Below are 26,275 nucleotides of genomic sequence, written 5' to 3'. Positions count from 1 at the left end.
GGCAGATGACATCATACGAGGAAAGTGAGATGGACTCAAACTGCATACAGACGATGTGAAAAAGGACAATCGCACTGCATTCTGATCGGCTAATCAGCATTATTTATAGTTCGTAGATGATCATACATAGTTCGTAGATGAGTTTTAATATGTAATTTTTATGACAACTTTTACATAATACACAGCATTATTAATCTAAAGGGGATGGTAAGGGGGATGATGGTTTTACGGAGGGAATGGTGTTGCAATATTGGATTTATTTGTTTTTTAGTATCTCTGGTTATGCTTTGTTTGTCTCAGTTTGTCTCTGCTAGTGGTGGGATCAGGGTTGTTTCAGGTCCCGCCCAGTTCAGTGTGCCATTTCCTGCAGTCTATTGATTGGTTTCCTGCCTGTCGTTTATTGATCCCGCCTTCTGCCTAATGTTTGGGTACCCAACTTAGGTCCTTCAGACCACAGTACTGTGGACCATGTCTTTGCTTACTGTTTATTTAATGACCAATTGTACAATTTTACTGTGTGTAACCTCATGCTACTTTTCTGGCTATGTTTTTGGGTACGCCCTTCTTTGGTTTCCTTTGTTTGGTTGTAAATATATTTTGTGTACAGTATGTTTGGATATATTTGTGTACTTAGTGGATTAGTAGGGAGTCACTGCCATTTTGTTTACACCCTTTCTCCTGGTTTGTGGTTAGCAAGGGAGTAAGGGTAGCATTTGTATTTTTTTTTTTTTTTTTGTTTGTTGCACGTTAAGTATTTCACTTCGGAACTAGGTAGAGGGAGTTTTGTTTATTATTTTCGGCTTCTGAAGCTCATAGCCACAAATGACATCACCCAAATGAGAATGGGTTCCCGTTTGAGTCTGGTTCCTTATAAGGTTTCTTCCTATTGCCATCTCATGGAGTTTTTCCTTGCCACTGTTGCCCTCAGCTTGCTCATCAAGGACTATTTGATTATTTTGATTCATACACATTCAAATTTCATACAAACTTAAATAATTTTTTTGATTGTGTAAAGCTGCTCGCGACAATGACAACTGTTAAAAGCGCAATACAAATAAAATTTAACTGAATTGAATTGAATATATTTGCGCAGCTATGTATCTGTGTAGCTCATTTAATGTCCCCTATTTGTCAGGGTAGGAATTCCACCAGAGTACATGCAATGATATATTACAAAGAAGCATTAATCACCTATGCAATCCCAAAGAACCATTACAATCCACTTACAAATAAGTTATGCACTGTAATAATGTTAGTTTTATTTGGTGACTACATTTCAAAATGTTAAGCATGTTGGAACTTAATCTAATTCAGTAAAATTTTATTTGTATACCATGTTCAACAATCGACGTTGTCAGCAAGCAACTTTGTTGAAAAAAATCTGGATATAAACCCAAAAATATATATTTTATATATTCTATATATAATATATACAATCCTAAAACAAAATTGTTTTAAGATTGTACAGTACTATCTCAGAATCAGGATTAGGAAAGTGGGAAACAATCTTACCTTCTTATAATTTTTCTTACAATATTTATAAATTATAATCAGTCTTGAGTAATTTTTAACTCATGTGCAGATATGGCAGTGCAGTGTCTCATAATAGTCAGAATAAACAGTGCAAAAAAATTTTAAAGCAATAATGAATATTATCCATATTATACCCACTGTTTGTTGTATGGCTTTTTCCCATTATGGGTAACCAAACAAACTCATAACCTGTGCTAAACCCTGAAGAGAATAGGTATGCATTTGGTTTTATTAAAATAAGGAGTCTTTAGTCAAAACCAAAATGAAAACAACATGAAAATCAGCTTATGTGGTCCATGAGGTGAAATTATTTGGAAGTTTGTGTGCAAAGAGTGAAGATCAGCAAAACAGCACTTTAATATTATAGGTATGTTTCAATGTTTTTTTTTTTTATTGGAACAGTTGAATTTGAAAAAGAATGAATGAATGAATGAATGAATGAATAGTGTCCCATTTTTCACCAGATCAACATTAATTCTGCATATTAGAACTTTACATTAAAACCTTTTCAGAATTTCATTACATTCATTGTTTATACAGTATGTAATATGCATAGAACTTAAAAGGACTCTTACTTCTTACACTTAGTCATTGTTGTAAATGTTTGGTGTAGTGATGGCCTCTTTGAACATCAGATGCTGTAGCTTTTAAATTAGATAATTTTACCCATTTTTTGCATTATTATGTTTTAATATAGTGGTCGGGCTTGTGTACATAAGCAATATGATGAGTTGCATTTTTTTCCATTTTAATCTACTATACAAACATGCCTGAGCAAAAAAATTGAAAATGGGTCACTTAAGCTAAGAAATAGCACAGATACGTATGATCACTTAATTTTATGGTTGTTAAGAATTTAAACATTTTCTGAGTTTAAACTTTTTGCTATGTCAGTCTCATATTCCGGTAGGGGTGACATTTTTTACATTTTTAAACAAATGATACATTTTTTAAAAGTTTAATTAACAGTGTGATGTTTGGCATCTTCCCCTTCAACATACACTGCGAAACCTCCATATTAGCAGTTAGGTTTTTTTTTAAATATAATTTATTAACCAATGGTGTGTTTCTGGCATAGATCTGTACTTCTTAAGTTTTAATTAAACATGTGGTTGGATGGTTAATAGCATGATTAGATTATATGTTCAGGATAGTTTTATATCTCAGTGTAGGATAATGTATGTGCTTTCTTTTATAGTTTTCCTAATACAGTTACACCAAGTTAAATACATCGTTCTCAGGCCTTATTTCTCAGTTTCCTCTCCTGTGAATGATCCCAAATAGTTACCTTCTTTATCTTAAAGGTCCTACACATCATATTTTTCATTAAATGTTAATATGATCTTTAGGGTCCTAATGAAAAGTTTGTATTATACGTTAATTAAAAATTCAAAAGGATTGTGTAAAAAAAACACTACTTTTACCTGGTAAAAACTAGCTCTGTTCTCAGCAACCTGTTTCAGTACATGCTAATTTAAATGCTCATGACCTCTGCTGAGGCCCCCCCCCAAATTGCCAAAGCAGTGCTTTGTGGGTAATGCAGTCCAAACTAGAAAACTATGGAATATGGAGCCCGAGCCTGTTTTCTTCAGTCGTTTTTGGTTTGATTTAAGTACGGAATCTACGCGGAAGTTTGTAATATCGCCTAACAACGCAGAAATTAAAAGAATGGACATGCATCGACTCGATTTGTCTTTCTCATCACTGCATGGGCATGAATTAACGGGCTGTTGCGCTGCCGCGAGCAACAACAAGAAAAAGTGGAGAAACTTACCGAGAGAGATACGGACGCGATGTGTTTACTGATGTGTTTACATGACTTCTTAATCTTCGAAAGACATCGTTATAAACCATCTACCGTTACAAAGGTAAGCATATTATAGTTTTCCGACTACGTACACAGTTTGCAACTAGACAATCACCTTAATGCATTGTTTATTATAAACGGGCGATTAGGGATTATATAGAGACGGATGTACATAGAGAAGAAGCCATAACCATGTTCTATTAGAGTATAAGTTAACTTACACTCAGCATTCATCGTGATTATTAGAAAAGGCGATCTGCAAAGAGTCATAGTAAAATAAATTACACTCACCAAGCCTGGTGAAGATGAAGCAGGAAAATGAAGCGTTAGTACAGATCCATTTTTAGGAGCAGCTTCCTAGTAAAACCTGCTTTATATCGACCCACGTTCGTATCGCAAACATGAACGCATTTAGGTAAATCGGCGGGGACGTTAGCTTTAAAAACTAAATTCAGCCACTGCCTCCTCAGTGGCTCAGATACCTAACCCTAGGTAGGTACCCTAGGTCACTAACCCTATGTAGTGAATGACGACTGCTGTGTTCGCTATTACACCCAACAACTGTACACAACACTTGCTTAGGTGCCATTTTGCTCCAGCGGCGAAAAACAATGGCCGACAGCTTCTTCTCACTCGGGGCGGGTCTTTGCTAAAACACCAGTGTCAATCAACTTGTGTAGGAGCGGCCTCTGTCGGTTTGGCGTCACATCGACAGGCATTTCTGATTGGCCTGATTTCAGAAGGGGGATGTTACTGTAATAAACGAAAAGAAAACCACTGGGCGGCTCTTTATCATCGTAGAGTGGTTGTGTACGCACTCTCCTAACACACAGTCCAGTCCAAACAGCTTAAAATAGTGCATGTAGTGCTGTATGACCCCTTTAAACACATCATCTCACATTAAATGCAGGCATTCTGTTAGATAATTTTTCCATGCTACAAAGGACTTTACATAGTTTATACTAACTGCTATTACAGTCATGCCGAAATCAATGAAAAATAATGAATAATGAGTTCTGACAAATAGGACATTATCTTATTTGTATGTTATGTGAACACCATATTATATACCAAACAACACTGTGTGGGAATTATGATTTTGAATTATGATGGTGGGAAAGATTTCTTGAATTATGGTGGATCCCCTTTTGTCTACTCAGTGCTCAGCCTGTATTCTGCTTGTCTTGCCTGAATCCAGGGAACCACTTAATGAAACACTCAAAGTCAGTGCTCAGTTAGATGCTTAAAGTTTATTGTGGAAGACAGCAGTATATATACAGTGGTGTGAAAAACTATTTGCCCCCCGTTCTAATTTCTTATTCTTTTGCATGTTTGTCACACAAAATGTTTCTGATCATCAAACACATTTAACTATTAGTTAAGGATAACATAATTGAACACAAAATGCAGTTTCTAAATGATGGTTTTTATTATTTTGGGAGAAAATAAAATTCAAACCTACATGGCCCTGTGTGAAAAAGTGATTGCCCCCCTTGTTAAAAAATAACTTAACTGTGGTTTATCACACCTGAGTTCAATTTCTGTAGTCACCCCCAGGCCTGATTACTGCCACACCTGTTTCAATAAAGAAATCACTTTAATAGGAGCTACCTGACACAGAGGAGTAGACCAAAAGCACCTCAAAAGCTAGACATTATGCCAAGATCCAAAGAAATTCAGGAACAAATGAGAACAAAAGTAATTGAGATCTATCAGTCTGGTAAAGGTTATAAAGCCATTTCTAAAGCTTTGGAACTCCAGCGAACCACAGTGAGAGCCTTTCTCCACAAATGGCAAAAACATGGAACAGTGGTGATCCTTCCCAGGAGTGGCCGGCCGACCAAAATTACCCCAAGAGCGCAGAGACAACTCATCCGAGAGGCCACAAAAAGACCCCAGGACAACATCTAAAGAACTGCAGGCCTCACTTGCCTCAATTAAGGTCAGTGTTCACGACTCCACCATAAGAAAGAGACTGGGCAAAAACGGCCTGCATGGCGGATTTCCAAGGCGCAAACCACTTTTAAGCAAAAAGAACATTAAGGCTCGTCTCAATTTTGCTAAAAAACATCTCAATGATTGCCAAGACTTTGGGGAAAATACCTTGTGGACTGATGAGACAAAAGTTTAACTTTTTGGAAGGTGCGTGTCCCGTTACATCTGGCGTAAAAGTAACACAGCATTTCAGAAAAAGAACATCATACCAACAGTAAACTATGGTGGTGGTAGTGTGATGGTCTGGGGTTGTTTTGCTGCTTCAGGACCTGGAAGGCTTGCTGTGATAGATGGATGAACCATGAATTCTACTGTCTACCAAAAAATCCTGAAGGAGAATGTCCGGCCATCTGTTCATCAACTCAAGCTGAAGCGATCTTGGGTGCTGCAGCAGGACAATAACCCAAACCAGCAAATCCACCTCTGAATGGCTGAAGAAAAACAAAATGAAGACTTTGGAGTGGCCTAGTCAAAGTCCTGACCTGAATCATATTGACATGTTGTGGCATGACCTTAAAAAGGCGGTTCATGCTAGATAACCCTCAAATAAAGCTGAATGACAACAATTCTGCAAAGATGAGTGGGCCAAAATTCCTCCAGAGCGCTGTAAAAGACTTGTTGCAAGTTGTCGCAAACGCTTGACTGCAGTTATTGCTGCTAAGGGTGGCCCAACCAGTTATTAGGTTCAGGGGGCAATTACTTTTTCAAACAGGGCCATGTAGGTTCGGATTTTTTTCCCTAAATAATAAAAAACATCATTTAAAAACTGCATTTTGTGTTTACTTGTGTTATCTTTGACTAATAGTTAAATGTGTTTGATGATCAGAAACATTTTGTGTGACAAACATGCAAAAGAATAAGAAATCAGGAAAAGGGGAAATAGTTTTTCACACCACTGTGTATATATATAATATATATATATATATATATATATATATATATATAGAGAGAGAGAGAGAGAGAGAGAGAGAGAGAAAGAAAGAGAGAGAGAAATAATATAGATAAAGCATAATATGACTGTCCATACAGTAAACAAAAAGAAAAGTACCAAATCTAATTTATTTGCTATCATTATTTTTTTTAATTTATTTATATTATTTTAGGCAGAGGCGTCCACTTAACCCCCTACAGTATTTGCCAAAAGCGCACACAGTTTGATAAATTTACACACAGTTTGAATGAAAGGTGAGATTCTGCAGAATCTTCTGACACATTGCTTGCTCTGAAGGACTATACTCAACAAGAATATAGAGTCATATTTATAATAAGATAATTAATTTAATAATAAAATTATATCAATAAGAACTTTATCTAAAAGCCAGACCGACCAAATTTCTCATAAAGTAGTTAAATATGCTTATACTGTAGATATGTAAGTTACATTTTAAAAGTACAATCGCAAGTAAATTACAAGTAACGCATGTAATGTAAAATATAAATAAAACAGAATTAGACACAAATATATGATATGGTAGTATATAAAATAATAAAGCTATGTACACTAGTGCTTAAATGTAAAGCAAACGCAATTATTAATTTATTGTGTATATTTAACTTCATTTAGCCGTTTAAGTTATATGAAAAATAACGTGCCTCCCAGCCCACTATTATTTTCTGTTCAAATTTAAAGATGCCTGCGCATGTGTGCAAAAAGATGAAGTATAACAAAGAATGCAAAAGTGAATAATCTTTAATAAAGTTAACCTAATACAATATTGTTTCCAATGCTAAAGCAAACATGATTTTGTTTTAGTCTATTCGCTAAATACAACACGACAGCACGCTTCGAGGTGAATAAGACCAAGCAGACTTACATGAAAGGTGAGAAGAGTAATTACAGTAACTGAGCGCGTTGTATATATTGCACAACATGCGTTTATCAGCCTTTCGATCAAAACGCTGCCTTTTGTAAAAAAGTAAAAAGTACTTTACAAAAGACGAACATAGTATTTTTGGTATTTCTAACTGACTCGATCCTAACGATCTAAGTGTTGTTAGGTTTTTATTCAGTGAGCATATCTGCAATGTTATAAGGTCCTAGGCCATTGAGTGATTTATAAATAAGTAAAAGTACTTTAAAATCTATCCTAAATGCTTTAGGAAGCCAGTGTAATGACCTGAGGACTAGTGTGATGCGATCAGATTTTCTGGTTCTAATTAGAATTCTGGCAGCAGCAGCGTTCTGGATGAGCTGCAGCTGTCTAATGGTCTTCTTGGGAAGGTGGAGACCATTATAATAATCCACCCTGCTGGTGATAAAGGCATGGACAACTTTCTCCAAGTCTTGATTGGAAACAAAACATCTAATTTTTGCAATGTTTTTAAGATGATAGTATGCTGATCGAGTTACTGTTTTTACATGACTACTGAAACTAAGGTCTGTCCCCAGAATCACCCCAAGATTCTTGACTTATTTTTTTGTTGTTTGACCCCTAGAGTGAAGGTATGCATTAAGAGCTTCAACTTTGTTTCCAAATGCAATGACCTCAGTTTTCTCCTTGTTTAACTGAAGAAAAATTTTGCACATCCAACTGTTAATTTCATCAGTGCATTGGCAGAAGGTGTCGACAGGGCTGTAGTCATTTGGAGATAAGGCTAGGTAAATCTGGGTATTATTAGCATAGCTGTAATAAGCATTTTGGTTCTTCTCATTATTTGACTTAGTGGGAGCATATACAGGCTAAACAGGAGGGGTGCAAGAATTGAGAATTGTGGGAATTTGTATGTCATGAATGTCCACTTAGAGTTATGCTCTTCTGTACACTCATAATAGCCTCTTCCTTCTAAGTATGACCTGAACCATTTTAGTACCATCCCAGAAAGCCCAACACAGTTTTCCAGTCTTTCTATTATTATGTTATGATCGACAGTGTCAAACGCAGAAGTAAGATCTAGCAGTAACACTGATCTTTTGCCAGAATCAGAATTTAAATTAATGTAATTTATTATCTTCATGAGTGCTGTCTCTGTACTATGATGCACTCGGAAACCTGATTGAAAACTGTCCAGGTATTAATTTGAGTTTATGTGGTTGTTCAGCTGATTAAAAGCAACTTTTCAATAATCTTGGCTGGCAGCGGGAGGAAAAATTCCCCTTTTCATCGAATTCTAAAAAGCTTTTAATTTAATGTTTGTGCCAAAAATGTTTTGTTTGAACACTGTGTTAATCTGCTGAAATAAAAATCAGAAAAATATACAGATATAGAGAGCAGAGCGCAAATCAGTAAGCAGGAACGTCCAAATACTAGCAAAGCCGGAAGCAATATTTTTTAGTTTCAGGAGATGGTGGCTTATTCGCAGATAGCAGGCGAAGCGGCAGACACCAGTAAATCATCTGCATACAATATGACAACAGAATCAGTGGGTAGAGTTAGATCACTAAGTGCATCTCCCACTACAGCTAAAAAAAAAAACAATAGGTGAGTCAACAAAACCCTGCGGAAGATGCAACCAGGTGAACTGTCAACCCCTATGGGTGAGGGCGAACAATGGCTCTGTCTGCTCTTCCACAGAAACACTGAAGAAGGCAGAGCAAAGGTCAATAACAGAGAAATGCAAATGATGACAAAGCATGGAGGAGACAATGCTCTCGTATCCACCAAGAAAGTAAACACAGAACCATCTATACACAGTTCTATAAAGGGCAACTCATTAGCCTGAGGTGACTTGAAAGTACAAAGCAACATTGCAGGTCTTAAACTCTGCAAGCATCTCTATGCATCATATACTCCCACCTGCATCCCTGAGAAAGGATTGGGTCTATATTGCTGTTGTTGCTTTAGTGTTTTCTGGTGGAGGGTTGGGGCGAGACCTTGCATCCGGACCTACATCGTCCAGGTTATCATAATCATCATCTTCATCATCAGTATCCTTGGGATCATCTGAAAGAGGTCTGTCAAAAATTCGTCCCAACACCCTCTTAAAAGTTTTTCCCTTTCCAGAGGAACACCCATTCAGAAAGGCTCCCCTTGCTTTCTCAGTAATGGAGCAGTTTACAGGTGAGCACCCCTTTGTACAGGTATGGGGGAGACAGGTACAGATGGGCAGCTCACAAAAGATTTCGGATAAAAGGCTGTGGTCTTATTACCTATTTTATAAATGTGAATTAACCCGCAACAGAAAGAACCAATATATTTAACAAACAACACACAATACTTTAACAAAGACAACAACAAAAAGTTAGCAACAGAATTCAGCTTCCACACTATGCTTTAGTTCCAGGAACTTTTCAGATGCGAGTGCATGTTAAACAGGTGTAAAAGCCACAAAACAATCCTCCCCTATACGGTCCAGATATCAAAAACCAAAGAGCATGCTTGCACTATCCTTTCATAAAGAAAAATAAAAAGCAGCACTCACCTGATTAGAGGTACCCAGAACAAGCCCCCAGATTGTAAGGATTTCCCCCTTTTGTCTACTCAGTGCTCAGCCTGTATTCTGCTTGTTCTGCCTGGATCCAGGGAAACCCTCAATGAAACATATAAGTCAGTGCTCAGTGAGATGTTCAAAGTTTATTGTTGAAGACAGGAGGATATATATGCACACACACACACACACACACAGAAAGCACCAAAAGGAGGTGTGCAGGAGCGGGTAAAGCTGGCCTGGAATGTTTATAGGAGAGGAACAAAAGCTTGGGAACGGTTTTGCAATTATGAGCCTTTAGCAGTTTTACGACCCTGAATATAGATTATATTAAGGAATGTGTTTGCTAATAGCGCAACGTGTCGAGGTCGAAGAACGAAAACACTGTTCTCATGAACACACTAAAAATGAAATATTCCCTACACAGCACCAAGGAAAATTGAGCAGAGATATAACATTGCAGCCTTCATTGATGCATGGTCTTTGTGTATAATAGACAAAAGGATACATAGCAAAAAGATGTTGTTTGTTTTGACTGGTTCTGGCCACTATGTCCGCTTCCCCATTGAAACTTTTAAACTATTAGAGTATTATGTATATAAGTGTATTGTTAAACCATGAACACATTGCAGATCTGGGATTTTTATGAACATAGGACTAGGACATTTTGATATTGTTGCATCCTACTCATGTGTTGATGATAGTGGAGTGGTAGACCACTTACACAGGAAAGCTGTAATAGTAGAGAGTAAAGTACAAAGGACCCATAAAACAGTGTAAGGCATACAAATTAGCTTGAATGCAAAAACACCAGGGACACATGCAAAATTCAGTTAAATTAATATTACAACCAGAGCTACTTTTCATATCCTTCAGAATGAACAAGATGGATTAGACAATGTGAGAGGTTTCATGACACATCAGGTTTAATGGAATTTGTATAATTTAAAATGATCCTTATCTTAATGGGGGATGCACAAGATGATATTTTGGGAATGCTATCTGTGACTATTAAAATAACAATAAATATGATGTGGATAAGCTTTATTTAAAAATCACTGTGTAGATTAATGGTGTAAATTGTATTAGTTCATTTATTTGATGTTAGTGTATGTTAATTTGTAGTCATTACAGAATTTAAGTAAATATTGAGAGACCAAATTTCATTTTGTGATTGGGATAAAACAACTACAAATACACTTTGGAATGTCCCTTGCAAAAGCAATACAACCAATGAGACTAAGCAGACAGGTAAAGGGAAACAGACAATACAGCAAAGCAATGCAAAGGAAGAAAAACCAAAATAAAAATTAATATAGAGGCCAAAAGGTAAACATGAACTCCAACATCTCTTTTATTACTATTTTTGTTACTTTAACTGTAATAATGAATTTAACAAGTAAATGTATAAAATATCATTTGCATTAAAACTGCCTTACCATTGTGCATTCTGTGTTCATGCCCTGAACAATACTTTTTAACTGGAATGTATTGAGTTGGCACCTGAACTACGTCTTTGCCTGTTTAGAACTTCACGTGGTAGCAGCCTGCCGATCTGCCCGTTCTAAACAGTTTGTGTGTGGCTCTGCCCTCGGCGACCAGCATTGTTATGTACAGTTTATAGGGTAATAGTGTAATCGGTTTACCAAAAAGTGCTTGATAACTATTTTGCAAAGAGAAATTGGCAAAAATTTGCCAAATTGACTAGATGTGCAAAGCTGATAGAGAGTGAAGTTTTTTCAATTCAAAGCTCAGTTAAATTGGATGCAGAGTTCATTGCTTAAGTACAAATGCATGCCACAATATTCACAATTTTATTTGTAAAAAAAAAAAAAAAAATTACATTAATCATTTTCCTTCCACTTCACAATTACAGTATATGCCACTTTGGCATATTTATATAGGTTGGTACAAATTTAAAGTACATTCACATGTGTGGATGTAACATGACAAAACGTGGAAAAGTTCAAAGTGTATAAATACTTTTGCAAGACACTGTGTACTGTATAATAGAAATAGAACAGAAACATTGCTATTTAAATGTAAATAAATTGTTGCTTGAGAATAAGAATAAGAATATAAAACAGATTATCAGTTTGTCGTTTGTCTAAGATGAAAGTGTTCTTTCTGTGTAATACTGTAAATAAAATGAGGTTACATATATTTTCGATTTTTTTTACTAAAGTATTCAATACTAATTAACTTTTTAATTGTGTTCTTTTATAGTTTTATTTTTGGTTAAAGTTAAGGTCAGGTTTGTGGTTACTGTTTAGGTCCCCATGGCCTGTGCCTTACTGGTAAGAACCTTTTATAAAAATCACGTTTTTCTATTCAAGTGCACTATGCACAGAAAAACAGCAAATTAATCAAACTTTTTTTATTAGCATAATAATAATAGCATTATACATTTACAGCATTACTTATTTATCCCTACTGTCTAGAGTGGGGGCACCATAAAATTTTTTATTTTTAATCTAAAATTTTAATTAAAGCAATTGCTTTAATCTTAAAAATATATACAATTTAGGTTAAATGTATACAAGTTATATGCTATCAAAAAATAAATATCCAGTGAATTCATAAGTGTTTTTCAGATTTTTATTAATACAAATGCCATTCTATTTTTTAAATATGTAAAACATTAATTTAGCATGACGGATTCTAGATACATTGAGCTCGCAAAAATTATGTCTTGCAAAATTATTAAATACATTAAATAAAAATGTAAAAAAAAACATTAGAACTTAACTATTGCCTTACGTATGGCCATGATTGTTTTATCACACTGATTTTTGTACATGCAGATTTGTTAGATGCTGTGTACTGAACATTCTGTGCAAGGAAAAAAAATGTTATTACTCATTTCCCTTTTTGCTAAGTACTTACATCAGCTGATGAAGGCAGTTTTTCCGAGATGGCATGTGACTGCAGTGACTCAATAGTTTAGGAATAAAATTACCATGAACATTTTTTTACCCAAGTCCCTAACAACAAACGTGGACTTTACATTAACACATGTCCCGATATATTACTTTCAGCATCTGTAGTTGTGTAGTAAAAGAAGCGAGTTGCGTGGTCTGTCTACTGTGCTTTGGTAAGCTTTTCTGGCACAAGAAGACACTCAGTTAAACACACATGTCTGTCAGAAAGGTCTCTGCTTATTAACAGCAAGAGATGGGTTTTTATATGCTTGACCAAACGCCTGTGCCATAAATGTCCTGGTGAGACCCTAAAGAACAAAGGAGCAGAAGACAGATCTGCCCATTCAGAGATGAATCACAAGGTGTTGGTTTAAGTTAGGGGAAAAGTGGGAGCAGAAAAAGAGAGAGAGAGAGAGAGAGAGAGAGAGACATAAAGAGAGAATGAGAAGGTAAGCATCGGATCATTCGCACCTTCAAAAACAGATGCAAAAGGAGATAGAAAGATAGCAGCAGGAAGAGAGTAAAAGGCTAGAAATAACTGTCTTTATATAAAATAATTCTCTTACAGCATCATAGCACACAGAAATTTCAGGGACTGATTTACGGTCATACTATTTGATATCAACCAAATGAGGATCGGTTCTCTGTTGAGTCTGGTTCGGGTTTTTTTTTTTCCTTTTGTCAAATCAGGAAGCTTTTTCTTGCCATAGTTGCCTTCAGCTTGCTCATCAGGCTAAGCAAGGGACAAAATTTTTATGCTGTAAAGATGTTTTACAACAGTAACCATTGTAAAAAGCACTATTATACACAAATATAATTAAATTAGGTTGTTTTGTTCAGAAGATAGCAGCAGCATAATTGGAAACACAAAACCTAATTGGAAGGCATTGAAGTACTAAAAATGCAAATTCTTGTGTTAGTATTGTTTAAAATGTGCAATCTACAAAAAAATAAATAAATGAAATTTTTGGCAGGGGGTAATATTTATTCTACAAAGCCCACCTGCTATGGAAAGATTAGGTTAGTAACCATCTAACTTTTTCTTTCTTTCTTCAGAACTAAAGAGATAAATTTACACTAAATACAGCATAACTTTGAAAGCTATAAACTCAAAATTTAGTAGGCAAATAAATGGTGTATTAATGATCCAATTATACTTAACACAATAAATATGCTAAGGTAAAATATCAAATAACCAAATCAGGAATGCACTAAATAGACAATAAAGAAAAATACCTGCACTGATGCCCAACTTTAATTATCAGTACAGATTTAATCTAAAGCAATCTATGATTGTTTTACACATTAAAGTAGCACAGTAAAATAAGATTTTATTATTAGCACAATTTAAATAAAATTATAATATTTATACATCAGGTTACATCAAATACTATTTACAATAATAACAGTGTATAAGATATATCAAAACTGTATTTATATTTACTATAAGAAACACATTGTTGATCACAAAATTACAGTCATCGGCAAGTATGCCAAAGGAATTCTCCACAAGAGGTCTCCTGTTAGATATTCTGTAGTTCATCAAGTTTCTCTTCTGTAAGTCCACTTCTACTGTAGGGCTATATTAAATAGGTCCTTAAGGTGAAAGCATCATCACAGAGGATAAAATAAGGCAGGGGTCGCCAACTGGCGGACCCTGGTCCGAAAACGAAGCCTTTATATATATATATATATATATATATATATATATATATATATATTGTAGCGTTTTTACGCCGGAAAGAATGCTGGAGAGACGAGTGAGCTTATTTGCTGCCCAATGCAATGGCTGGGAGTACTTTATTAGGCACACAGCAGGTATGGCATAAGCAGCACCTTCACTCAAGAGCCTACATCCAATTCAGCGTCAGCCTGAACTAGAGGACATTTCACACGTCACACCCCCACACACACAAACAGGGCCGAAGCCACTAACCCAAACACCTTTCCCCATCATGGTGAACACACCGACATCCCCGCAAGGCATGCTGGTCGCCAGCCGCCGCCCCGCCCACGCCACACTGCCCCCACCCGAGCTGTGACCGTCCCCGGTCACCACGACGAACTTTGTTTCGGAGGCATGGAGGCGGTCGGCGCTGGCGGTGGGAACGCCGGCGTCCTTTGGCAGGTGAGGGATGAACGCGAACATAGTCCTGAGGCGGTCCGGCCTCCACAGAGTTCGATGTTTCCCCGGCGTGCGGCTGGTAAAGCGCAAGACGGTCCCGGTGGAGCAAAACTCGTGCCCGCCCTGCCAACCGCACCCGGTAGATGACATCGGAGAGCCGAGCTATTACCGTACAGGGGCCCACCCAGTGAGACACACGCCCGGCCGAGAGCCCCTTCCTCCTCCTTCCGGAGGAACACACCCACACCTGCTCGCCAGCAGCAAAATCTCGCCCCTGGCTGTGAGTGTCCACGCCCATTCGCCCCATAGGTGCCCCCACCCGAAAGTCTTGCAGCGGTGCCCGCGAGCGCTGGGTGGGGCCCTTCTGCCTGGCGATGAGCGGTTCACAGCTCAGCTGTGAGACCGGCGGAGCCACTGCGGGTGACGCTCTGGGTGACGCAGTAACACGGCTGCACGCTGGCTCAGACGGCTGATCACCACTGGAGGGCCTGGAGGACTGCACGGGGGGAACGTCCTGCGTCGAGGGTTCTACGTCGACACGGCGCTCCACTCGCTCGCGAGGTAAAGCGCCGGTGTTAGCGCGCAGATTTCCCGCTCGGTCTGCTACCGGAAGTTCCGCCCCCCGGGTGTGTGCTGCTAACCTGTCCGGCTGTGGTTTGGGTCCGAGCAACCTGGCTACCCCGAAGTTACCACGCAGAGTTCCGCTGGACAAGTTCAGCACCGCACCCCATCTATCCAAAATGTCCAACCCCAAAACGCAGTCCTCCTCGACATTCCCCACAACGAACCCGTGGGAATAAGTTCGACCACCCACCTGGACTCGCGCTGTGCGACACGCCCGTACCTTCACGTAGCCCCCAGCAACGGTGCGGATGATGAAGGCAGGATCAGGCCGTCGGCAAACACGCTTGCTTTGCCCCAGTACTCCAGAGCGCAGCAGCAAAACAGTGGAGCCGGTGTCCACGAGCGCCCACAGTAAGACGGCGTCCAGCACACAGTCGATGTAAAGCCCAGCACGGCTTACCAAGCGTCCTCCCGGCGCTAGTTTAGCGGCTGCTGGTGTACGCTGTCCCTCAGGCCTGAGAACGTTGCAGCGGTAGTCCGGCGGTCCCTGGCCTCGGCGTCGTCGCGGAATCTCGGAAGCGGGGTCGAGGCCTAGCCGCGACGGGTAGCCCTGTCCCCGGCTAGGTTCACCTACCGAGCGCCACTGAGCTGCAGGCGGTCGCTCAGCTCTTTCGCCGTGATGTGCCGCCATTATGGGCTCAGCGCACTCGGCCTCGCGCAGCGCCTCCTTACGGTCACCCGTAGCTGGCGCCGGCGCAACGTCCGCCACCGCCCCGAGCTCCAGTGCCGGGATTTTCACCTCGCCGCTCTGCGTTGGTTGCCGTGGTGTGCTCGCTTTAGCGCCGTCGGGAAAGCGCTGCTTCTGTGCGAGTAGTCGCTCCGCTACTCGGCGGCCCGCTTGGATTTTCTGAAGGTCCTCCGTTGTGCGCTCGAACCCGTTACTCTCCATCTCACTTCTGACACCAATGTAGCGTTTTTACGCCGGAAAGAATGCTGGAGAGAGGAGTGAGCTTATTTGCTGCCCAATGCAATGGCTGGGAGTACTTTATTAGGCACACAGCAGGTATGGCATGAGCAGCACCTTCACTCAAGAGCCTACATCCAATTCAGCGTCAGCCTGAACTAGAGGACATTTCACACGTCACACCCCCACACACACAAACAGGGCCGAAGCCACTAACCCAAACACCTTTCCCCATCATGGTGAACACACCGACATCCCCGCAAGGCATGCTGGTCGCCAGCCGCCGCCCCGCCCACGCCACAATATATATATTATATATATATAGACACTCAACAAAAATATAAATGCAACACCTTTGTTTCTGCTCCGATTTTTCATGAGATGGACTTAAAGATCTAAAATTCATCCCAGATACACAATATTACCATTTCTCTCAAACATTGTTCACAAATCAGTCTAAATGTGTGATAGTGAGCACTTCTGCTTTGCTGAGATAATCCATCCCACCTCACAGGTGTGTCACATCAAGATGCTGATCTGACATCATGAGTAGTGCACAGGTGTACCTTATACTGCCCACAATAAAAGGCCACCCTGGAATGTGCAGTTTTTTGCTTTATTGGGGGTCTGGTGACTCAGAACCGGTCAGTATCTGGTGTGACCACCATTTGCCTTATACAGTGCAACACATCTTCTTCGCATAGAATTTTTCAGATTGTCAATTGTGGCCTGTGAAATGTTGGTCCACTCCTCTTCAATGGCTGTGCAAAGTTGTTGGATATTAGTGGGAACTGGTACACGCTGTCGTATACGCCGGTCAAGCACATCCCAAACATGCTCAACGGGTGACATGTTCGGCTAGGCCAACCGATATGTTTAGATGTGCAGTCATGTGTGCATTGAAGAGAGCAGAAAGCGAGAGCAGCGCACAGACAGATAAGCACAAAAATAAAAGTCACGTTAAAAAATTTCAAAAGTTGATTTGGAGAGTTTTCCACGATGAATGGGTGGGAAAATATGCATTCATTCTTCCTGCATCAAGCTCTACGAGGCCTGTGTGTGTTATTTGCTCGGACTCTGTTGTGGTTGTCAAAAGTGGACACGCTATTACGAAGCTAAACATTGACACTTTGAAGAAACTTACACCCAGCAGTCTGAGGTAAGGGCGGGGTAACTCACTCACCGCCTAGCAATGAGCTTATGAATGTTCACTGAGAATACAGGGGATTTTAGGAAAACATAAGCCCTTTACAGATGGGGAAATAGTAAAGGAGTTGTTAATTTTTAAGTTGTTGGCAACTTTTAAGTTGTTAATGTTTAAATTAATTTATGTTCTGTTCAGATTTGGAGATGAAGGCATTTTGCACAGTTTCCTTCATCATATTTTTGTCAAACATTGTTACTGGTTTAATTTAATTATTTTGTACCAAAGCAACATAAAGGATAAAACAGAACAGCATTAAAATGAAATCCAATTTGTAAAGAATGTAAATTGGTCTGTTTATACATACGAAAAGACATTTTTATCCATATGAAAACATATATTGGATACACCTAAAGCATCAGTGTCTGTTTTGGGTTGTCCGGACCTTAGCTGGTGAGGAGTGTTTATTTACTGGACCTCAAGCAATTTTAGTTGAAGACCCCTGAAATAAGGCATGGGCTTACCATCATTGGTTGTGTCCTTACAATGCTGTAAGGATTTTTTTCTATTCAAATCATATTGCAATGCTGAAAAAATACTTTAAAAAATGTTCAGTTGTTGTAATTGTCACAGGTTGTAGCTGCCATGGTAGACCCAAATGCGGATGAAAAGCAAGAAGTGAAGACAGCCAGCGTGTGTGATTAGAGCTCGACCGAGATGCGGAAGTGGAGTGCCAGCACGAGGTGAATGAGCTCCGTGTAGAGAGCCGGCATGTGTAACTTGAGCCCGAGTGGAATGCGGAAGCAAAGCGCCGACGCGAGGTGAATAAGCTCCATGTAGGGAGCCGGTGTGTGTAACTCGAGTCTGAGTGGAATGTGGAAGTAGAGCGCAGGCGCGGGTAAAAGAGCTTCGTGTAGATAGCTGGCGTGTGTAACTAGAGTCCGAGTGGAATGTGGAAGCGAAGCGCCGGCACGAGGTGATACGACGCATGGGAAAAAACAGTACCGGGAAGATCCGAAATGGCGAGTGATCCGTGACATGAGGCAAAGACGTGGTCATTGAAATAAAGCGAGGTCGGAAATGAGAAGGCAAGGCGAGACAGAATGCTGGAATATTGGACATGGTGAGTGCACAATAATCTGGCGAGGAACTGTAGTCTGAGTACGAGTTAAGTAGGGAGGAGAGGTGATTATGGAATAAGTACAGGTGTGCAGAGTAGAGAATGAGGCGGTAAAAAGAAAGCAGTGGAATGGATCATGAAACTGGAGTGTGCAGGTGATTCATGACAGGGCTGTGGCTTGGCGGGTCATGACAGTCAACTAGGTACCTGGAAGCGGCTAAACGATGACCGTTAGCTTAGCGCTGAAAGATGCTGACCGAGTGTTGTAGTCAGGTACGAGCACTTTGTCATGTCCTTTGGCAGCGACAACCAAAGGCTTAAGCTGAGGGGACCGCGGCTTCTTCCTCCTGGGAGGGGAACAGTGGTGGTTGGTAACTGAGACAACACTGGAAAGAGCACATTCCAGTTATGGAAGTGGGGAGCGAGTTATGAGCATACTCGATCCATGGAAGAAATCGGCTCCAAGAAGCTGTGTCGCGAGACGCCATGCACTTCAGTGACTTTAAGAGTTCCTGGTTCATCCACTCAGTTTGGCCGTTGCTTTGAAAGTGAAAGCGAGACAAGTGACTAAGTGTGGCACTGATAAGACCACAAAAGCCCTTCCAAAATTGTGCTGAGAACTGGGGGCCTCTATCTGAGACAATCACAAAGTCGTAGCGTCAGTGAGGTGGTAGTGAAACAGCCTGTAACTTGCTTAAGACCTGCTGCAGATCGTGGTAATCTACTGGGACCTTGGATAAACTGGGGATCTCCTCCTGTGACGTGGAACAGGTCTGAGTTTTGGCCACGGAGGAGTGGCCATTTATGGGTGTCAATATGTGTCGCTAGGTCAAATAGCCCCTGCAGATCAGATGGGAGCTCACGGGCTGCGAGCTCATCCTTGATTAAATTGGAAATCCCATGAAAAAAAATTATCAAAGAGTGCCTGCTCACCCCAGCCACTAGAGGGAGCCAATCAATCAATAGTATGGTCTGAGATGGAGCGTGCCCCCTGGCATAGCTGGATTATTTGGCTCGCTTCCTAGTGTCCCGTGAATGAACGGTCAAAAACTCTCCTCATTTCATCAGTAAAAAATTTGAAGGTCAAACAGCAGGGAACCTGTGTATCCCATAGTGATGTTCCCCATTCCCTTGCCTTTCCGGAGAGGAGCGTGATTATGTAAGCAACTTTTTTTGTAAGGTTTATGAGCTTTGTGTAAAGAGCCGGTGTGTGTAACTTGAGTCCGAGTGAAATGCGGAAGCGGAGCGCCAGCATGAGGTAAATAAGCTCCGTGTAGAGAGCCAGCGTGTGTAACTTGATATCGAGCAAGCTCCCAGGTGACACAGAAACATGGGAATTACTCGTGGTAACAGGCAGAGGTCGAAGCTGCAGAGTAGGGGAAAGGTATATGATCCAGGCTCGTGGTCGAGAAACAGTTCCAAAAGTCAGTACCAGGAAATTCCGAGATGGTGAGTGATCCTTGACGTGAGGCGAAGACGTGATCATTGAAACGAAGCGAGGTCGGAAACGAGAAGGCAAGACAAGACAGAACACTGGAATATTGGACATGGTGAGTGCACAATAATCTGACAAGAAATTGTGGTCTGTGTACAAGTTAAGTAGGAAGGAGAGGAGATTAGATGGCTTGAGTACAGGTGTGCTGAGTGGAGAATGAGGCAGTAGAAGGAAAGCAATAGGATTGATCATGAAACTGGACTGTGCAGGTGATTCATGACAGGGCTGTGGCTTGACGGGTCATGAGAGTAATTCAACATGCTTTTTTGCTTTGGGAAATTTTGGCCCTTTTATTTTCTTTAGGAGAAATACCATTACAACACTCAAAAATGCATATTGCATATATCCTTTTTTAAGTGTTATTCATAATGAGGATTAAAAAAAAGAAATTTTGATTCTTTATATGTATGCACTGTATATGTAGCAGAATTGACAATATATAATATAAGTTGACTTTAACTTTATGTACAATAGACAAAAGATACACAACAGAGAGCTGTTGTCTTTGCTATGACTGGTTCTGGACACCATGTCTGGTTTTCTATTGGGATTTTCAAGCTATTGAAACTTATAGGGAACTGTCATCATGTACTGAAGTGAAACTTATCTGTAAAGTGTTGTTTAATTGCTCCTCATGGAAAACATGCACGAAACATGCTCTATCACTTAACCAAAATACTTGCTTTATTTGAGAAAGCTTTTCTTTGACTTTGTTCCACTGTACTCGTGTTTGACAGTTAACTGGTGAGCCACTTTATCCCAAGGTAGCTGTAGCAGTACCCACAACACAATCAAGCCATAAAAAAATAGCTTAAATGCAAAACAATAGGGACAAAAACAAAAGTTAACAAACTTTAAGACCAGAGCTCCATTCTAAATCCGTCAGAATAATTAGACAATTTGAGACATTTCATGATGCTTCAGGATTGATGGAAAAATGTTAAAGAATGTCTTATTATTTTTTTTTTTTACTTTAGTCTTCAATTGGATCATAGATGTTTGGGGTAACATTGTATTTTAGGATTGCTTAAACTTAACAAAAAAATCAAAATTAAAATTGGAGTTGGGATAAAACTCCTAGCAAAAGCATTACAAGCAATGAAAAAAGTGGGACTGTTAAGCACTATGGTACAGCAATGCAAAGGGAGAAGAACCCAAAATAAATGTGAAGACCATAAGACCAACATGAACAAAGTAGAAACGTTAAACAGGACAAATGATAAACAAAAATCAGACAAAGGCCAAAAAAGAGAGCAGCTGATGTAAAAACACACCGATGTAGAGACTATACCATCCCAAGAAACTGGTTTGACCCAGTAACAGACAGAACAATTATTAGTCACATTGCTTTCCTAAACACAAGACTTTCAGTGAATAAAACAGGTCAAGCAGAGATTTGATTTCCCTAATATGTCCAACCTCTCATATTTTCTCCTGGGATGGTGTGGAGAAGATTACTAAGTTTTTAATTAAAGTACTTATACTGACCAGTCACCTAAGAATAAAAAGGGGTGCGTTTCCTGTAATAAATTTAAATCCTGTACAGAATAGATGGAAGCAAAGGAGGCATCGGGCAGGGTACACCTGGACAGGGTGCCAGCACATCACATCAGGGCACAAGCATGCACACAATACGGGCAATTTGAAAATGTCAATTAGCTTAATCTATACATCTTTAGATTGTGGGAGGAAACCAGGATATACAGATACAGTTTACATACAGTATGTAAATGCAATAGACTCCATGCCTCCTGTGACCCTGTACAGGATAAATGCTTTAGAGAGTGAGTGAGAGAGCTAAAGAGTACCCCAGCCTCACAAGCATTGTAATGAAATAATTTCACTGACATCTTTTGCACATGACAAATAAACTAGAAACATTTTTTTTTTGTCACTGCATTAATTAGTGTTTGTGTGTTATTTCCATTGTAATTGTTAATTTAACAAGTGTGTTTCTACAGTCTCACTGCATTAAAATTGCTTAACCATTTTTTTTTTTTTATTGCGCTGTGTTTAATCCCTGAATAGTAACTTTTAGCTTGAACTTAAGTCGTCATTGACATCTGCAGAAACTTCTGGATATGTTAAACTGCCCCTAGTCAGTGTGAATGTGTGTGGATATGAGAGCCTATGATGATTTGCAGCATCAAATAGTATTGCAATCCTTTTTGAGCATGTAATGCTGTAAACAAATATCCTTTTGCATCATAATATTAGGTTAGAAAATAGGTTAATAAATGATTAGTGCAATTTGATCATCGCGCTCTAGACCCAAACTGCTTTATAACAAACATTTATTTTTTTTTAACTTACAGTCTTTTATTTAACTCCCCAGTTACCCATCCATCATGAAGATCTTTGCTGTTCTGTGTCTCATGGGTAAGAATCTATTAATAAATCACTTTTTGCTACTCAAGATCTACTATAGTTCAAGTTGCTTAAAGTTCTGTCAAGTCCTTTGTTCCAGAGAAGCCTACAAAAGATATGGAAAATGATGGATGAAACACAACTACTTAAAGTCCCTATAATAGAGCTGTGTAGGACTGTCATGATCTGACCAAAATAATTTTGAAAAGAAAGCCAAACTGGAGAGAGGATGAAAGTGGTTAGCTTGAGGAAAAGATAGTAATAAGTAAAAAATGTAAGCAATATTCTTTTACCTCTAAAGATAAAATCGAACAGAGGGAATTTGTAAAAGCATCAATGCCACCTGTCAGTCTGCTGCACATATCCCTGAGGAGTGTGAAATACGGGGATACACCATGTGATGCGATCAAATGCTGCTTATAACAGATAATCTAAAATAAACAATTGTGTGCATTTAAATAATATAAGTATATAAATGCACATTGATTTCACGCTGCATGGTGGGAAATGTATGAATCTGTGCATGATCTGCCGTGCTGTAGGAGTAGAGTTTGATGTATTATTTTTCACACTGTCAGCTGTGTCACTCACTCATCACTTTATCCTGTATTCAGGGTCGCGGGGCCCTGGAGCCTATCTCAGAAGGCAGGTTACACCCTGGACAGGGTGCCAATCCATCGCAGGGCACACACACACACACACTACGGGCAATTTGGGAATGTCAATTAACCTTATCTACATGTCTTTGGAATGTGGGAGAAAACCGGAGTACCCGGAGGAAACCCACCAATGAATGATGGTAGAGTCTTTTTTAATGATAAACAAAACTTGAACAAAGGAAGTTAGCTTTACTTTGGAGCATGTTGCAAACTAAACCTTCAAAAAGTAATATCAAACAGACAAGGAACTAAACATACTAATAATCTAAGCAGATTAAACATGCTAGGAAACCAAAATGGACAAGACTAAATTAACTAAAAAGGACGGGGAGACTAAACACACTAAACAGACTTGGATAGGCCTACTAGCTATTATACACACTAGGTGCTAAGATAGATGTAAGCTAAAAAGACTAGTTGCTAAACAGACTAGTAGCCAAAGACCTAAGGGACGAACACAGCAGACTAGGTATGAAAGACTAAGAACTATACAGGTTAGTGGCTAAACAGGTTAGTAACTAAACAAGGGGAAACACAAAAGGCTAATCCTCCTAGAGGCTAATCCTACTAGAAGACACGGAGACAAAGAGACATACTAACAATACATACTAAATCAAAACAGATGTAAACTTAACTTTAACAGCTCTATAAAACAAATGCCAACTATAACAGAAACAAAACACAAAATTAATGCCCACTTAACATAACCATAAATAATGCTTGACCCAGTTTCCCAGAAGAAACAGCTATTTATTTATAAAGAAACTAATGAGCTACTTCAGTTCAGGTGCGCACTCTCATTACCTGACCGAGGAGCCTTTTGGGAAACTGAGTCTACCAAAAAAAAAAAAAAAAAAAAAAAAATACTCTGGGCAAACAGTGCCCTCTAGAGGTAAATCCTCTAAACCACTTCTAGAGGTGGACATTTTTTACAAAGCAACGTTACAGAAATAAACATTCCAGAAAAAAAAAAAAAAACTGTATAGATAAAGAAAAAAGTTAAAGCATTATAAATGTATCCCTAATGTAGAGAATAAGTTTAAGGCCATCTTAAAATTAAATTAAATTAAGTTATGACTTAAATCTTAGAATTTTGACTTTTTTTCTCAGAATTCTGACTTATGTTTCCAGAATGAGAATTCTGAGTGAATGAGAAAGTTTTATTTGAGAATTAAATTTTGCTTTAAATCATACAAATGTGTTACCTTTCATGCTCTTTAAATGGAAAATATGGTAAATTTAATTATTCATTATTTTGTTAATTTTTTATCCTGCTCATCCTGTACAGGGTTATGGGAATAAGCCTGGAGTTTATTCCATAAGATTTCGGGCATTAGACGGGGTACACCTTATACAGGGTGCCAATTCATCACAGGGCACACAGACACACACACACACACACACACACTTTGGGCAATTTGGGAATGCCCACTTTACTGTCCTCACAATGCGTTACTGTGCAAAGCTAGACAGCAAGCTAACATGAGAGATGAAACTCCAATAATTCTTCAAGGCGTAACTTTTCTTGTATTTTACTGAAATTTCTTTTTCTCTTTTTTTGTAATGTAAAACTGAAAATACATAAACAGACATCAATATAAGCATAACAAGCTAAACACAACATAAACTTCTGCCAGGTAAATTGTTCATGTCTAAAACAACAATGACACTTTCTTAACATGAAAATAACAACTGTCAGTCACTTACAGACAAATAGTGTCCCAGGAACAGCATAAAAAAGAAACTTAGATGCACCATCTACCCAGCCATGTGCTCTTACTACTGCTTGCTTTTTAACTTAAAAAATGGCTAAATAGCCACTAGAGGGCAGTGTTCCTAAAACAATTACTTCAGGATAAAAGTCCTGATAAAACTATAAGAAAGGCAGCACACCCACTACTGTGAGAGAAAACCTGCAGGAAATGTACCAAGCTCGGAGAAAGCATGCAAACTCCATGCACACAGAAATGATCATGCGCTAATGTCAATGATCAATGTCTAGAAAAAAAAAGGACTTCAAAGTCAGAACTCAACTCAAATTTAAGGATTTAAGGTCAGAACTTATCTGAGTATGGCGCTTTGTATGTAATCACACTGAGTTACGCATACACAAAACTGTTACATGCTGTGTAACATGATAGCAAATACATCTTCCATCTATTACTACTGTCCTTGTTAAACTATCTCACCTGTCCTTTACTTGTTTTCTCAGTAGAAAGGAAACAAGGTCCCATAATAAAAAACCCCTATTTGTTTTTGTTGTGAACTGGAAACCAGACTGAACTACAAAATGTGATTGTAAATTATTGAATTTGTTAATTTAGATATCATCAGTTTACAGTGTGTATCATAAAACTAAATCTCACCTACAGGTCTTGTTCCAGCTGCAGTACTGCAAATTGTCTATCACAGATATGAGCTGAACATGTCACAGGTAACATGGTCTGTTGCGCAGAATTACTGCAGTGAGGTATACACTGACCTGGCAATAATCCTAAAACAGACTGATTGGCTAAGATTAAATAACGTGGCGGCAAGTAAAGGTCTGACAACATCTGCCTGGGTCGGTTTGTACAACGATGTTAATAGCTGGCGCTGGTCCTTATATGATCTTCAACTGTATAATGTCACTTACACATTCTGGTACCCTGGACAGCCTGATAATAGTGGTGGCAAAGAATCATGTGCTGTCGTACTATCATATGGACTCTGGGGAGATTCTGATTGTACACTTTCAAAACCCTTCATATGCTACAATTGTAAGTTAATATCCTGACTTTGATTTGCTTAATTTTAAATTGATTTATCGTTTTGAATATTGCTTTAGGTGAGCCTATTATCCAGATCTTAAAATCCAAGAAAAGCAACTTTACTCATTTTAGTGCGTAATCAAGATATATAATTTTTCTTGTACTGGATAATTCTTTAAATTATGTTTGCTCCTCTGTAGCTAATTTCACTGATGCTAGTAAATTTATTGGCATCTCTAACATTCCGATGACTTGGCTTGGAGCTCGAAACTACTGCAGAAAATATCACACAGATCTGGCCATCTCACTTAACAGCACTGACAACAACTACTTATGGCATTTAAGGGATGTTCAGGGTGATTCCTGGATCGGGTTATATCGGGACACTTGGAAGTGGGCAAACGGGATGAATGCTTCAAATCTTCCCTGGGCTCCAGGAAAACCAGATAATTATGGAGGTTATGCG

Source organism: Clarias gariepinus, chromosome 20 (assembly GCF_024256425.1).
Source record: "Clarias gariepinus isolate MV-2021 ecotype Netherlands chromosome 20, CGAR_prim_01v2, whole genome shotgun sequence".
Lineage (NCBI taxonomy): Eukaryota > Metazoa > Chordata > Actinopteri > Siluriformes > Clariidae > Clarias > Clarias gariepinus.
The sequence above is the reverse complement of the archived record's forward strand: the minus strand, read 5'-3'. Positions refer to the sequence as shown.